Here is a 13,296-nt window from a genome sequence, read left to right as displayed (position 1 = left end):
TTTTTTTTTTTTTTCTTTTGAGACAGAGTCTCGCTCTGTCACCCAGGCTGCAGTGCAATGGCATGATCTCGGCTCACTGCAACCTCTGCCCTCAGGGTTCAAGCAATTCTCCTGCCTCAGCCTCGTGAGTAGCTGGGATTACAGGCCCACGCCACCACACCCAGTTAATTTTTGTATTTTTAGTAGAGACGGCGTTTCGCCATTTTGGCCAGGCTCGTCTCAAACTCCTGACCTCAAGGGATCCACCTGTCTCAGCCTCCCAAAGTGCTGGGATTATAGGCATGAGCCACCATGCCCAGCCAGCTCAGTGCTATTTTCAAGGCAGCTCCTAGGACACCTCCCACAGGGAAAATAATCCTCTTTGGTTGTGAAAACACAGGACTTCATGTAGGGCTCCCCCAAATCATAGGGAAGTAATTTTCACGTCTTTGAAGGATATGAAAATTAGACCCCTCAGGGGAAAATACGGGCTGAGAGACAGTGGCCAATCGTGAGGTCCCTGATAAGGAAGGAATTGGATTCTGACAGGTGACGTCTCTCTGCAGGACGAGGACAGGAGTATTGCTATTACACCCTCAAAACAAGGAGCCCCACAAACCTTAAGACGGGAGAAGAAGAGCCTCGGCTGCTGCAAGACAATGAAAGCAACCACGCACTTCAAAATTACTAACATGCTTCATTCCCACATTGATGCCCCAAAGCATCATTAGACTATCTTTATTTCTTTTTTACACATAAAAAAACTAAGGCTCCAAAAGACTCGACCAAGGCCCCCCACATTGTGAGAGGGGGAGCTGAGACCCACGCACAGGCACGTGAGTCTCTCACCTGCCCCTTCCATGACACCTGTGCCCTTGTTCACAAGGTCATGAGGTGATGACTCTATGCTGGGGTCTGAAGATCAATGAGACAGACAAGGCTCTAAGACAATACACAAAGATAAAGGTAAACCAGTCAATACTTTTGTTTTAGGAAAGGGCACCTTCAGAGAATGACCAAGATGAACAAAACTTCCCACCCTCCTGGAGCTTTTCCTAGAGAGGAAGACAGACATTATATCAGCACAATTTCCATCTACTGTCAATCCCTGAAAAAATAATAAGATAAATTAGAATAGAATAAGATAAACCAGCAGGACTGTGTCGTCTTATGAAGGAGAAGTGCAGGAGATCCCAGGAACTTGTGAGAGGCAGGAGTGGGTTGGCGTGAAGCAAAGGCTTCAGGGAAGATGTGAGGTTAAGCCGAGAACTGACAGAAGTTCAGGCCGGGGCATACACACCCCTGAGTCCACGTACACAAAGCCAAAGCCAACAGGACCAGTTGTGCTCCAGAGACCCGGCTTAAACCATGCTGGTATTAAAACATGGACATGCTATGGCTCAAAGTGTGGAAATCTGTACATATTCTGAGTTCAACAGGAGCCCTCCAAGAAATCCCCTGCTTGGGACTGGCCCCATTATGACCTGTTCACCTTCATCGGCCACAAATCCTGTCGGTCTAATCCCAATGAAGCCCTCAAAGCAAATATGTAGGATTCAGGCACATGGACTTCAGTCTGCTTGATTTCAAAGCATGAAATCATTGGCTGTTTTCCCCAGAGGCTACCTGCTCAATACAGCTTTCAAGCTGAATGCCATCTCCCGTTCCCTTGGGTGAAGGCCTGCATTCCATGAGGAAGTCCAAACTGCTGCCACTTCCTTCCCTTTTCTTTCCATCCTAAAGGAACCTGCAGCCCCACATTGGCTGGGGTCTTTGCACCTCTCTGAACCAACTAGAGGGAGTGCACGTAAGTGCCCAAGAAGAGAGCAGAGGGAGATAAGTAAAAGTGAAGTGCTTGTATGAGAAGCTACAGACAAACCCGTGATAACATTTAAAAGTCAGTTTTAATTCTGAGAATGTGGAAGTCAAAGCCCATCTGATGTCAGATTGAATGAATAGATTAAAAATTCAATCAGCAACAGCAGAGACTTGTCAATGATTTCAAAGCCCCTCCAATCCCTTCTGCGTGGGCAGCAAAGTGAGCCTGGCAAAAATGCAAATCAGATTGTTATCAGTCCCCTGTGTAAAACCCTTCCACACCCACTCACAATAAATCTCAGACTGCTCACCATGGCTTCAAGGCCTCAAGCCTCTTTATTCCCCAGCTTGCTGCTTTCCAGACCCACCAGGCTTTCAGCTCCCACACACACCATGCTTCCTGTGCCTCTGAACAGCCGTGCAGGCGGTTCCCGCTGCCTGCAGCATGCTTCTGCCAGCTGGTAACTTTTGCTTACCTCTCCACTGAGAGAGGCCTCACTCAACCATCCCATCTCAGTCGTGTTTTCCTGGATTAGTCTCACCTTGATGCTTGTGTATCTCCTTCAGTGCACCAAAGACAGTTTTGGTACATATTTTGAGTTCAATGGGAGCCCTCCAAGAAATCCTCAGCTTGGGAGTGGCCCCATCATGACCTGTTGACCTTCATCCGCCACAAAACCTATAGGTCTGATCCAAACCAAACCCTGAAAGCAAATGTGTTTATGCAAAGTCCTGTCTCCCCAACTAAAATGTCAGGTTGCAGAGAGCAGAAGAGGTCGGGCCTTTGTAGCTCACTGATGAATTCCTGTTGAGAGACACTTACCCATGAGCTGCTCAAGTTCCTGCACATCTTGAGAAAGAGCCCTTACTTCTGGGGTATCTTTTCAAGGATGTCTGTATGGTGAAAACCTGTGGTAGACAGAGTATCTCCTTCCAGAGCAAGTCAAGTGCACGTGCTGTCCAGTATCATGAAAACCACATCTCCTTCTGGAACGAAGGACAGGCAGGCTTATTGCCTGTGATTTATGAAGCTTAAAATAGCAAATATAAATATCAACAAAGTGAAATGGTATTTAGGATGCCTGTACATAGGGAGTAACAAACACAAAATTCACAATGACGTCTGCCTCTTGCAGGGAGGCCAGGGGATGGAATCTGCGAGAAGCTGCTGAAAGTTTCCATGCCATTGGATATGCTTCTGCCAGCTGATACCCATGGACTCTCAACTGAGAGACGCCACACTTGACCATCTTATGTTGGCAGGATCTTCCTGGGTTAGTCCCACCTCGACACCTGTATACGCATAAAAGACAATCTACCATATGTACCATGTATTATGTAATATATACATAATATATATAATATAGGAATATGATAACATAGTAATATATAATCTACATATCCATTGTAGATAATATATACATATTATATGTCATCTATATTATTAATATATATTACATATATGTTTATACACATATAATATACATAAGTGGTTCCCAACCTTTTTGGCACCAGTGACCAGTTTCATGGAAGACAATTTTTCTTTTCTTTTCTTTTCTTTTTTTGAGATACAGTTTTGCTCCTGTGGCCCAGACTGGAATGCAATGACACGATCTCGGCTCACTGCAACCTCTGCCTCCCAAGTTCAAGCGATTCTCCTGCCTCAGCCTCCTGAGTAACTGAGATTACAGGCACCCACCACCATGCCTGGCTAATGTTTTGTACTTTTAGTAGAGACAGGGTTTCACCGTGTTGGCCAGGCTGGTCTCGAGCTCCTGACCTCAGGTGATCCAACTGCCTTACCCTCCGAAAGTGCTGGGATTACAGGCGTGAGCCACTGTGCCCGGCAGAAAGACAATTTTTCTATGGACAGGGGAGTGTGATGGTTTCCAGATGATTCAAGCATATTACATTTACTATGCACTTTATTTCTGTTCTTATTACATTGTGATATGTAATGAAATAATTATATAACTCACCATAATATAGAATCAGTGGGAGCCCTGAGCTTGTTTTCCTGCAGCTAGACGGTCCCATCTGGGAGTGATGAGAGAGTGACAGATCAACAGTCATTAGTTAGATTCTTAGAAGGAGTATGAAGCTAGATGCCTTGCACACACAGTTCACAACAGGGTTTTCGCTGCTATGAGAATCTAACCCCGTCACTGATCTGACAGGAGGCGGAGCTTGGGCAGTAATGCAAGCGATGGGGAGTGGCTGTAAATGCCAAAAAGTTGTGCTCACACGCTTGCCGCTTACCTCTTTCTGTGTAGCCTGGTAACTAACAGGCCACAGACCAATACCGGTCTGTGGCCCGGGGCTGGGGACTCCTAATACAGAGTACATAATATGTAACAATGTCCTAGTTGTTAAATTGGGTGGTAGACTCACAAGTGTTTGTTTTATTATGTGTCATAGCCAATATGTAGTTTAAAATATCATTTCGTGTTATCTAATATTCCATCTGATAGTTTCAATAGTAACAGTGGCCATTTCAAGGTAGTAAGATTTAGGCATGATTTCCTTCTCCCATATAAGTTTCTGAACTTTCTAAGTTCTTTTCAAACAATAACAGATTATTTCTAGAATCAGAAAACATAAACTTTGTAAAATATATGAGAAAAATGTATATTCGCAAATTAAAAATGGAAATGTGAAGACCTTTCCCATTTAAGGAGAAGAAGAGTCATGGATGATTTTTCTACTGATGTGTTTAGAGACCTGAAGATCCTCTGTAGTTTTGGCTTTCGAATCTCTCCGCCTGCTGTGTTTCATGTACTTGGAGCACTTTTCTCATTTCCAGTCTCAGACTAGAAGGAAGTTAGCGTTGAACCATGCCCCAGTGAATACCTCAATTCTCTAAGAAATTGAATTTTTACCTGGATGGAGAGAGGCGGTCCATGGGTCCACTGATAATGCATGGCCCCAACCCTGTGCCCTAGCCCATCCACAGGAGACTCAGGCTGGCTGTGGTGCAGGCATGGAGCTGAGAGAGGCTGGGTGTTTTAGGGCAGGGAGACTTTCCCAGAGAGGGCAGGGCCAGGGACCTAAAAGAACCCTGGGAATGACATTGGGATGTTTGGTAGATTAGAAATCATGGCCACAACATTCTCAAGCATCTCCTGCCAGGAGGAGGTATCTAGTTCTCTGCCTCTTTAGTCTGGGCGGGTCTTGATACTCACTGTGGTCTCCTGAACGTGGTACAAGCAGCATTGTGTGTGTTCCAGAACTACAAGGCCTGCAGCTTCCATTTCCTCATCCTTTTTTACCCAACTACCATGTAAAGAGGTCCAGGCTGTCCTGCTGGAGGGAAGAGCCGCATGGAGAGTGAGACCTGAAGGATGAGAGACCATAGGGAGGAAGACGCAGTAGGAAAGAGACCCATGACGCCGCAGCGGACAGTCAGTACAAAGGCTCCATCTATGTGAGGGAGGTCATACTAGGTCCTCCGACCCAGTTGATCCTGCTGATAACACTTGGAGTGGAGAGCTGAACCCACTGAGCCCTGCCTAAATGCCTGACCCATAGAGTCATAAGCCATAAAATAGTTCTGATTAGCTAGAGTTCCGGGTGCTTTGGACCCAGCAACAGATAACTGATACAGGGTGATAGAACAAGGAAATAAAAATACATCTCAATTAATTGAAAAGTTTGCAGGACCCACTATTAAAAATTAGACAGGAAGTCAGACTGTAATTGGGCCATCTGACTCTGTCTGTCAACTCATCCAAAAAAAAGCAAAATCCGGCTGGGCATGGTGGCTCACACCTGTAATCCCAGCACTTTGGGAGGCCGAGGCAGGCAGATCACAAGGTCAAGAGATCGAGACCATCCTGGTGAACATGGGGAAACCTAGTCTCTACTAAAAATACAAAAAACAAAAATTAGTTGGGCATGGTGGTGTGTGTCTGTAGTCCCAGCTACTTGGGAGGCTGAGGCAAGAGAATTGCTTGAACCCAGGAGGCAGAGGTTGCAGTAAGCCGAGATCACACCACTGCACTCCAGCCTGGTGACAGAGTGAGACTCCATCTCAAAAAAAAAGAAAAAAAAAAAAGAAAAATCCAACAGCAAGTTCTTGAAGGATAATCTTAAAGATGAGAGAGAGCGGCTTATGAATTTTATAAGATGTGTCATACAAAGGGCTTTCTAGAATCCTCTTTGGACTCTCTCTTTATCAATTACTTGTCAGTAACAGCAACTTCCAAAAGTCAGTCTCTCCCCTTCTCTGTCTTCACACATATACACATATGCACACATGCATGAGCACACAGACACACACAGGTGCACATGTACACACATCGTATTAGGCTGTTCTTGCATTGCTATACAGAAATACCTGAGCCTGGGTAATTTATAAAGAAAAGAGGTTAAATTGGCTTGTGGTTCTGCGGACTGTACAGCAAGCATGGTACAGGCATCTGCTTAGCTTTTGGGGAGGCCTCAGGGAGATTTTACTCATGGTGGAAGGTGAAACGGGAGCAGGCACTTCACATGACCAGAGCAAGAGCAAGAGGTTGGGCGGGGGGCATGCCACACACTTTTAAACTACCAGATCTCATGACAACTCACTCACTATCACAAAGGCAGCACCAAGGAGATAGTGCCAAGACATTCATGAGAAATCCACCCCTATGATCCAATCACCTCCCACAAGGCCCCACCTCCAACACTGGAGATTACATTTCAACATGAGATTTGCGGGAATAGATATCCAAATCATATCGCACATATACAAATGCACTTGCACACACACACAGACATGCATATACACATGTTCACACATATACAAATGCACACATACACACACGCATGCACACTCACATGCATCCACACGCACACACGTACACTCATGTACATGCATCCACACACGTGTACACTCATGTACATGCATCCACACACATGTACCTGCATCCACACGTACTCATGTGCCTATGCACATACATGTGCATGCATGCACACACACAATTCCCTACCTCCCTGCCATGTTGCTCTACCCGCACTTCCTCTTCCATCACTGACTGNGCTCTTCCGATCTGCTCATCCAAATCATATCGCACATATACAAATGCACTTGCACACACACACAGACATGCATATACACATGTTCACACATATACAAATGCACACATACACACACGCATGCACACTCACATGCATCCACACGCACACACGTACACTCATGTACATGCATCCACACACGTGTACACTCATGTACATGCATCCACACACATGTACCTGCATCCACACGTACTCATGTGCCTATGCACATACATGTGCATGCATGCACACACACAATTCCCTACCTCCCTGCCATGTTGCTCTACCCGCACTTCCTCTTCCATCACTGACTGTCATCTGTGTCGCAGTGACTCTCCTTATTTTCTAAAGCCCCCTCTTCTTCTCCAAGTCCTCTTCTTTTGTGGAGAGCAGCTACTTGGAATTCTGATGAATCAATTCTCCATTTATTACATACTCAAACCACAATAGCCACCCTTGCCAAGTTCCATGTATTTCCCCTCTTCATTTTTTTTCCCTGCAGATTCTATGGTCCAACGCCAGGGAGCCCTTTCCATTCCAGCTCAAATGCCACAGTCTCAAAACATTTTTTTCATGCTTCTCACTCCCAACCTCCATATCAACAGCCCATGGAATGAGCTTCTGTCTTTGCTGACCTTGGGGTTATCCTCCTATCTTGTTCTACACAGGTCTGCCACTATTGCTAGTTTATAACCTGCTCGCGTCAAGTGCTGTATCTTATTAATCTTTGTAACCACCACAGGCTCTAACTCAGCACCACGCACATGGCAGGCATTCAGTGATATTTGTCAAATTGAATGTAATTTAAACTAGGTCATTCATTCAGGTCTGTGCCAGGAAAAAAAAAAAGTCACCTTTTCTGAGATAAGCTGGGGTCACTTGCATATCAAGTCAGTCCAAACTGAAAGTAACATCAAATGACAAATAATTTTCTATTTCAAAACTAGAAAAGTAATGGATTTTGTTTGGAAAATAAGGATAGGAATGATGTTTTTCCTTCTACTCTTCAGTGTTTTCCTGTATTTTGTAAATAAATGTGTGCTCATTTTACAATAACAATAAATTTTACATGAGTAACTCAGAAAACAGAAATCATATTATCATTTATGACATTATGTCCACTGGATACTTTCTTTCAAAGTGCTCTGAAGGCAGATATACTTGTTTCTTCAGCCTGAAAGAATCATTTAGCAGTTTCCTGATGCTATCAGCTAAGTATTCCACCGAAGAGGGAAAAATGACGTTTGGTCCAGCTCTGTGATAAATGGAAGTTAAGCATCTGAAAGCCCATCAACCCACACGCCCAGCTGGCCAGCTTCCTTGTCTCCAGCTGATCCTTGGAATTTGATCTCAGTCCCAAATTTATAGATGAAATTCTCCCATCACATCCCATCTAGTTGAATTGTCAAAATGACTCTAATTTTGTTCTCTTTGACAGGGTCTTGCTCTGTCGCCCAGTCTGGAGTGCAGTGGCACAATCATAGCTCATTGCATCCTCAAATGCCTGGGATCAAGCAATCTTCCTGCCTCAGCCCCTCAAGTAGCTGGGACCACAGGTGTGCACCACCACACCCAGGTTTTTTTTTTTTTTTTTTTTTTTTTTTTTTTGCATTTTTTGTATAGCTGGAATTTTATCATGCTGCCCAGGCTTGTGTCAAACTCCTGGGCTCAGGCAATCCAGCTAAAATCGCTCTAATTTCATTATTTGAAATCTTTTCAAAGTTAAACTTCAGAAACATCTCTATTTCTATTTTGGGACACTATGTCTTGACCTTTCCTTAAAAGAGTCTAAGGTTGTCTTTAAGTTGAAATAAGATCATAACTCCTCAACCAAGCATACAAATTGTTCCCCTCGTCTAGCCTGCACTTTCAGCTTCTTCTCTGGGTGTTCCCTGGAAGCCTGTTTCTCAGAGTTGTCGGCAGAGCACCTGCATCAGAATCACCTGAAGGCCGGGCACGGTGGCTCACACCTGTAATCCCAGCATTTTGAGAGGCGAAGGCAGAAAGACTACTTGAGCCCAGGAGTTCATAGGCCAGCCTGGGCAACATGGCAAAACCCCGTCTCTACCAAAAATACAAAAATTCGGCAGGCATGATGGTGTGAGCCTGTAGTCCCAGCTACCCAGAGGACTAAGGCGGGAGGATCAACTGAGCCCAGAAGGTCGAGGCTTCAGTGAGCCATGTTCATGCCACTGCACTCCAGCCTGGGCAACAGTATGAGGCCCTGCCTCAGATGAGGAGAAAGAGAGGAAAGAGAGGAGAGAGAGGAGAGAGAGGGAGGGGAGGGGAGGGGAGGAGAGGGGCTGGGAGGGGAGGGGAGNGAAGGGAAGGGAAGGGAAGGGAAGGGAAGGGAGGAAGGAAGGAGGGAGGGAGAGAGGGAGGGAAGGAAGGAAAAGAGAGAAACAGAGAATGAAGATCATCCTGCATACTGCTTTAAGTGTAAACTCCCAAACCCACACACAGATCCAGACAGAATTGAAAACATGTTCACCAGGTGATGTTCAGGTTCACAAAAGCCTGAGCACCACAGCTTCAGAGCCGCTAGAGGCTCACCATTCCTCAACGGAGCACACCATTTCCCACCCTCTGCCTGGAACAACCCCGCTTCCTCCTCTGCTGATGCCTGTGTGTTTTTCTAGACCTAGCTTGACTGTCAGCTGCCCCATGAGGCATTGCCACCCCTCACAGGAAGAGTCAATTATTTCCTCAACTCCCCACACTTATCACTTGATATATATACAACTATAATAACTTGCATACCTGTCTGATCTCTATTGAACAGGACCTTGTGCTTTTTAAATGAAAAGTAGATTTTTAATTTCTTAAGGTGATCTGTGGGTCAGGAGTGATGGGGACAGGAAGCTCAAGCCCAGTGTCTCTGGCCTGTGGCACAGCACCAGCCACACCCTTCTCCAAAGCCCTGAATTTGAACATAAGGTCAGACTATGGGTACTAGGGATCCATTGAGTGTTCTTGAGCAGGGCATGCATATGTGAGAGCAGGGTGGTGGGTGGCTGAAAGAAGGCACTGTGTCCTGGGGCAGTTGCCCCTCTTCCTCTCTCAGGTTTACAGTGGGGTTTCTCTGCCTTGCACTAACAACATGTGGGACTGGATTATTCTCTGTGGTGGGGGCCATTCCAGGCATTATAGTATATTAAACAGCATTCCTGGCTGCCACACACTAGATGCCAGTAGCACCTCCTGGTTTGGAACACCAAACATATCTTGAGACATTACCAAGGATCCCCCTCTGGTGAGAGGCACTGTTTTGGACTGGGAGGTGTGAAATCAAACAGAGCGAAGGCCAAATCCAGCACACTGGACTTGCTGCTACACCCATCCATCCTGTTTTCTCCGCTGCAAAATGGGCACATGAGTGTCACGTGTAAGAGTGTCTGGAGCCACAAAAATGCTCCATAAACATGAGCCAGGCACCTCATTACCATGAGTTCAGCCCCCTTATTATATAGAGGATGATGCTGAGGTCCAGAGGCCTCAAGGGCAGGAATGCAGGATTTTCTACCAGCTTGGGTCACCTGTGGGCCATCCATCCAATTCTGCCAGACTCAATCAGTTCCTCCTCCTGAGCAATCAGCCACGAACCCTGATGCATGCAGGCCAGTAGGGAACTTACGATTTTCCTATGACTCATTAAGACAAACACACTGCTATTTTAAGAACATTCAACCTTGTTCTACCTAAAATTTTGCATCACCTGCTGGTGACCGGATATCACGTGGCAAAGGCTGAGCTGGCTGTAGGTATACAGCAGGCACTCGGCAAGTCTTAGTTTTGGTGAATGGTGTTTCCACATTGGGTCAGCACATATGGACCCAAAACAAAGTGTGGGTCAGAAGCTTCTTGAGAATCAGAACGCCACCTTCACTGCCAGCAAAGCTTCCTGGATGAGGTGAGCAGAGCGAAGGAGAGGAAACTGGGGAGGTATGTTAGGGCCCAGGTCAGGAGGGTTGAGAAGCGCAGGCTGGAGACGATGGTATGGTCTGCACATGCCACTGAGTGGCAGCACATTATGCTGGCGAGACCACGGCCTTCCAAATCCAAAAGACTATGTTTCACCCTGCTGGCCATTACTGGCTGCATGACCCCAGGTAAGACTCCCTGACTCTCCATTTCCTCGTCTGAAAAACGCAGATGGTACCACCTACTTCCCAGGTAGGGCTGCCAGATGAAATGCAGGATACCCAGATGGGTCTGAATTTCAGACAAATAATTTTTTCAGCCCAAGTAAGTCCAGTGCAATATTCAGGACATACTTTTACTTTTTGTTGTTGTTTCTTTAGAGAAACAGAGTCTCACTCTGATGCCCAGGCTGGAGTACGGTGGCATGATCACAGCTCACTGCAGCCTCGACCTCCTGGGCTTACAAGATCCTCCCTGCTCAGCCTCCTGAGTAGCTGGGACTACAGGTGCCTGCCACCATGCCTGGCTTTTACTTATTTTATTTTATTTTTATTTTATTTTATTGTTGTAGAGATGGGGTCTTGCTGTGATGCCCAGGCAGGTCTCAAACTCCTGGCTTCAAGTGATCCTCCTTCCTCAGCCTCCCAAAGCACTGGGATTACTTTTACTTTACAAATGTATTGTTTATATGAAATTCAAATGTAATGGAGCATCCTGTATTTTATTTGCTAAATCTGACAGCCTTATCTGAGGGTATCACAGGGATCAAAGAAAATGATTCCAACAGCCTGTCAGAGGCACGCACACAGTAGGCGCCATGTTTTCTAAGCGACAGCACTTAGGAAACAACAGGAAACTATTAACATTCCTTGAGCAAGAGCAGGACACAGCCATCCATCTCAGAGGGTCTAAATTTAGCTCTGGCCAAAAACAATTATTTGAGATTTCTTAACATGCCTAGAAGTAGAAAGTCGAAGTCATTTAAAATATATCACGTAAGTAGCTTTCAATTATAACTTTATCTTTTCCAGGTTCCGCCCCAGCAACTTTGTAATCTAGCGTGTTTGAAGTGTCTAAAGACTCCCAGCATAATGAATGGAGGTAATCATAGTCTTTCCCAGAATGCCTTGGCTTTGATGATATAGTGTGGCTGCCGCGTGGTCCGACTCGAATGACAATTGACTAACTCATGTTTCTGCTCAATTAACTTCCAGCCCTCGGTAGCAGAGCTGGGGTTTTCAGCTCTGTCTCCTGGCAAGTCCCCTCCCACCGATAGCCTCAATCTCCAACCAAGGCTCTCCTCGAAGAATGGGATACATTTATCTTTCATAGCTGACTCCTGGGAGCAAATGAAAAAGTTAATAAATTAGTAGAGGAAATCATATGGAACTTAACCAAGGTGTACTTTTCTCTAGGATCGCTAAAGAATCAGATGGGGGCCGGACGCGGTGGCTCACCCCTGTAATCCCAGCACTTTGGGAGGCTGAGGCGGGTGGATCACAAGGTCAGGAGATCCAGACCAGCCTGGCCAACATGGTGAAACCCCGTCTCTACTAAAAATACAAAAATTAGCTGGGCATGGTGGCACGTGTCTGTAATCCCAGCTACTCAGGGCAGACTCTGCCAAGTCAGGTGGACTCCAGTTTCTTCTTCCCGCTTTTTTGGATGCAGGATTGAACAACTAGAGGCAAAATCTCTCAATTTTTCCTACAGCCAGGTGTGTCTGTGGGACTCAGCTCTAACCTATGGGTTGTAGTTGAAAGTGACATGTGCAACTCTCAGGTCACTTGTTGAGGATGGCACCCACTAGTCCCGGCTCCTGGGTGAGGTCATAAGACAGAAGCCTGGAAATAAATTTGAGAGAATAAACTTCCGGCCAGGCACAGTGGCTCACACCTGTAATCCTGGCACTGAGATGCCAAAGCGGATCACTTGAGCTCAGGAGTTTGAGACTAGCCTGAGCAATATGGTGAAACCCTATCTGTACAAAACAATTAAAAAAAAAAAAATTAGTCAGGTGTGGTGGTGTGCACCTGTAATCCCAGGCACTCAGGAGGCTGAGGTGGGAGGATTACTTGAATCTGGGAAGTGGAGGCTGCAGTGAGTTATGACGGCACCACTATACTCCAGCCTGGACAACAGAGCAAGACCGTGTCTCAAAAAAAAAAGAATAAACTTCTGTGTTCTTAAAGCCACTAAATGTCATTGGGTCACCTTGTTACATTGGCCTAGCCTTTACTCCTCATAGCTCAGTTAATCTACAGAGCTCAATTTTCTTTTATTTATTTATTTATTTATTTATTTATTTATTTATTTATTTTTTGAGACGGAGTCTGGCTCTGTCGCCCAGGCTGGAGTGCAGTGGCGCGATCTCGGCTCACTGCAAGCTCCGCCTCCCGGGTTCACGCCATTCTCCTGTCTCAGCCTCCTGAGTAGCTGGGACTACAGGGGCCCGCCACCACGCCCGGCTAATTTTTTTGCATTTTTAGTAGAGACGGGGTTTCACCATGGTCTCGATCTCCTGACCTTGTGATCCGCCCT

At 45.8% G+C, this 13,296-nt stretch overlaps 1 long non-coding RNA gene across 1 annotated transcript; it reads left to right on the top strand.

The window, feature by feature from the left end:
* The first annotated feature begins 10,609 nt into the window (after positions 1–10,609).
* Positions 10,610–12,092, top strand: LOC108537440 (uncharacterized). Its single transcript, XR_001887814.1, has 3 exons — positions 10,610–10,744; positions 11,787–11,856; positions 11,970–12,092. It is a non-coding gene; the product is annotated as an uncharacterized LOC108537440 (long non-coding RNA).
* The last annotated feature ends 1,204 nt before the right edge of the window (positions 12,093–13,296 follow it).

This window comes from Rhinopithecus bieti, unplaced genomic scaffold, assembly GCF_001698545.2.
Source record: "Rhinopithecus bieti isolate Rb0 unplaced genomic scaffold, ASM169854v2 scaffold_315, whole genome shotgun sequence".
Taxonomy (NCBI): Eukaryota; Metazoa; Chordata; class Mammalia; order Primates; family Cercopithecidae; genus Rhinopithecus; species Rhinopithecus bieti.
This window is presented reverse-complemented; position numbering and strand designations above follow the sequence as displayed.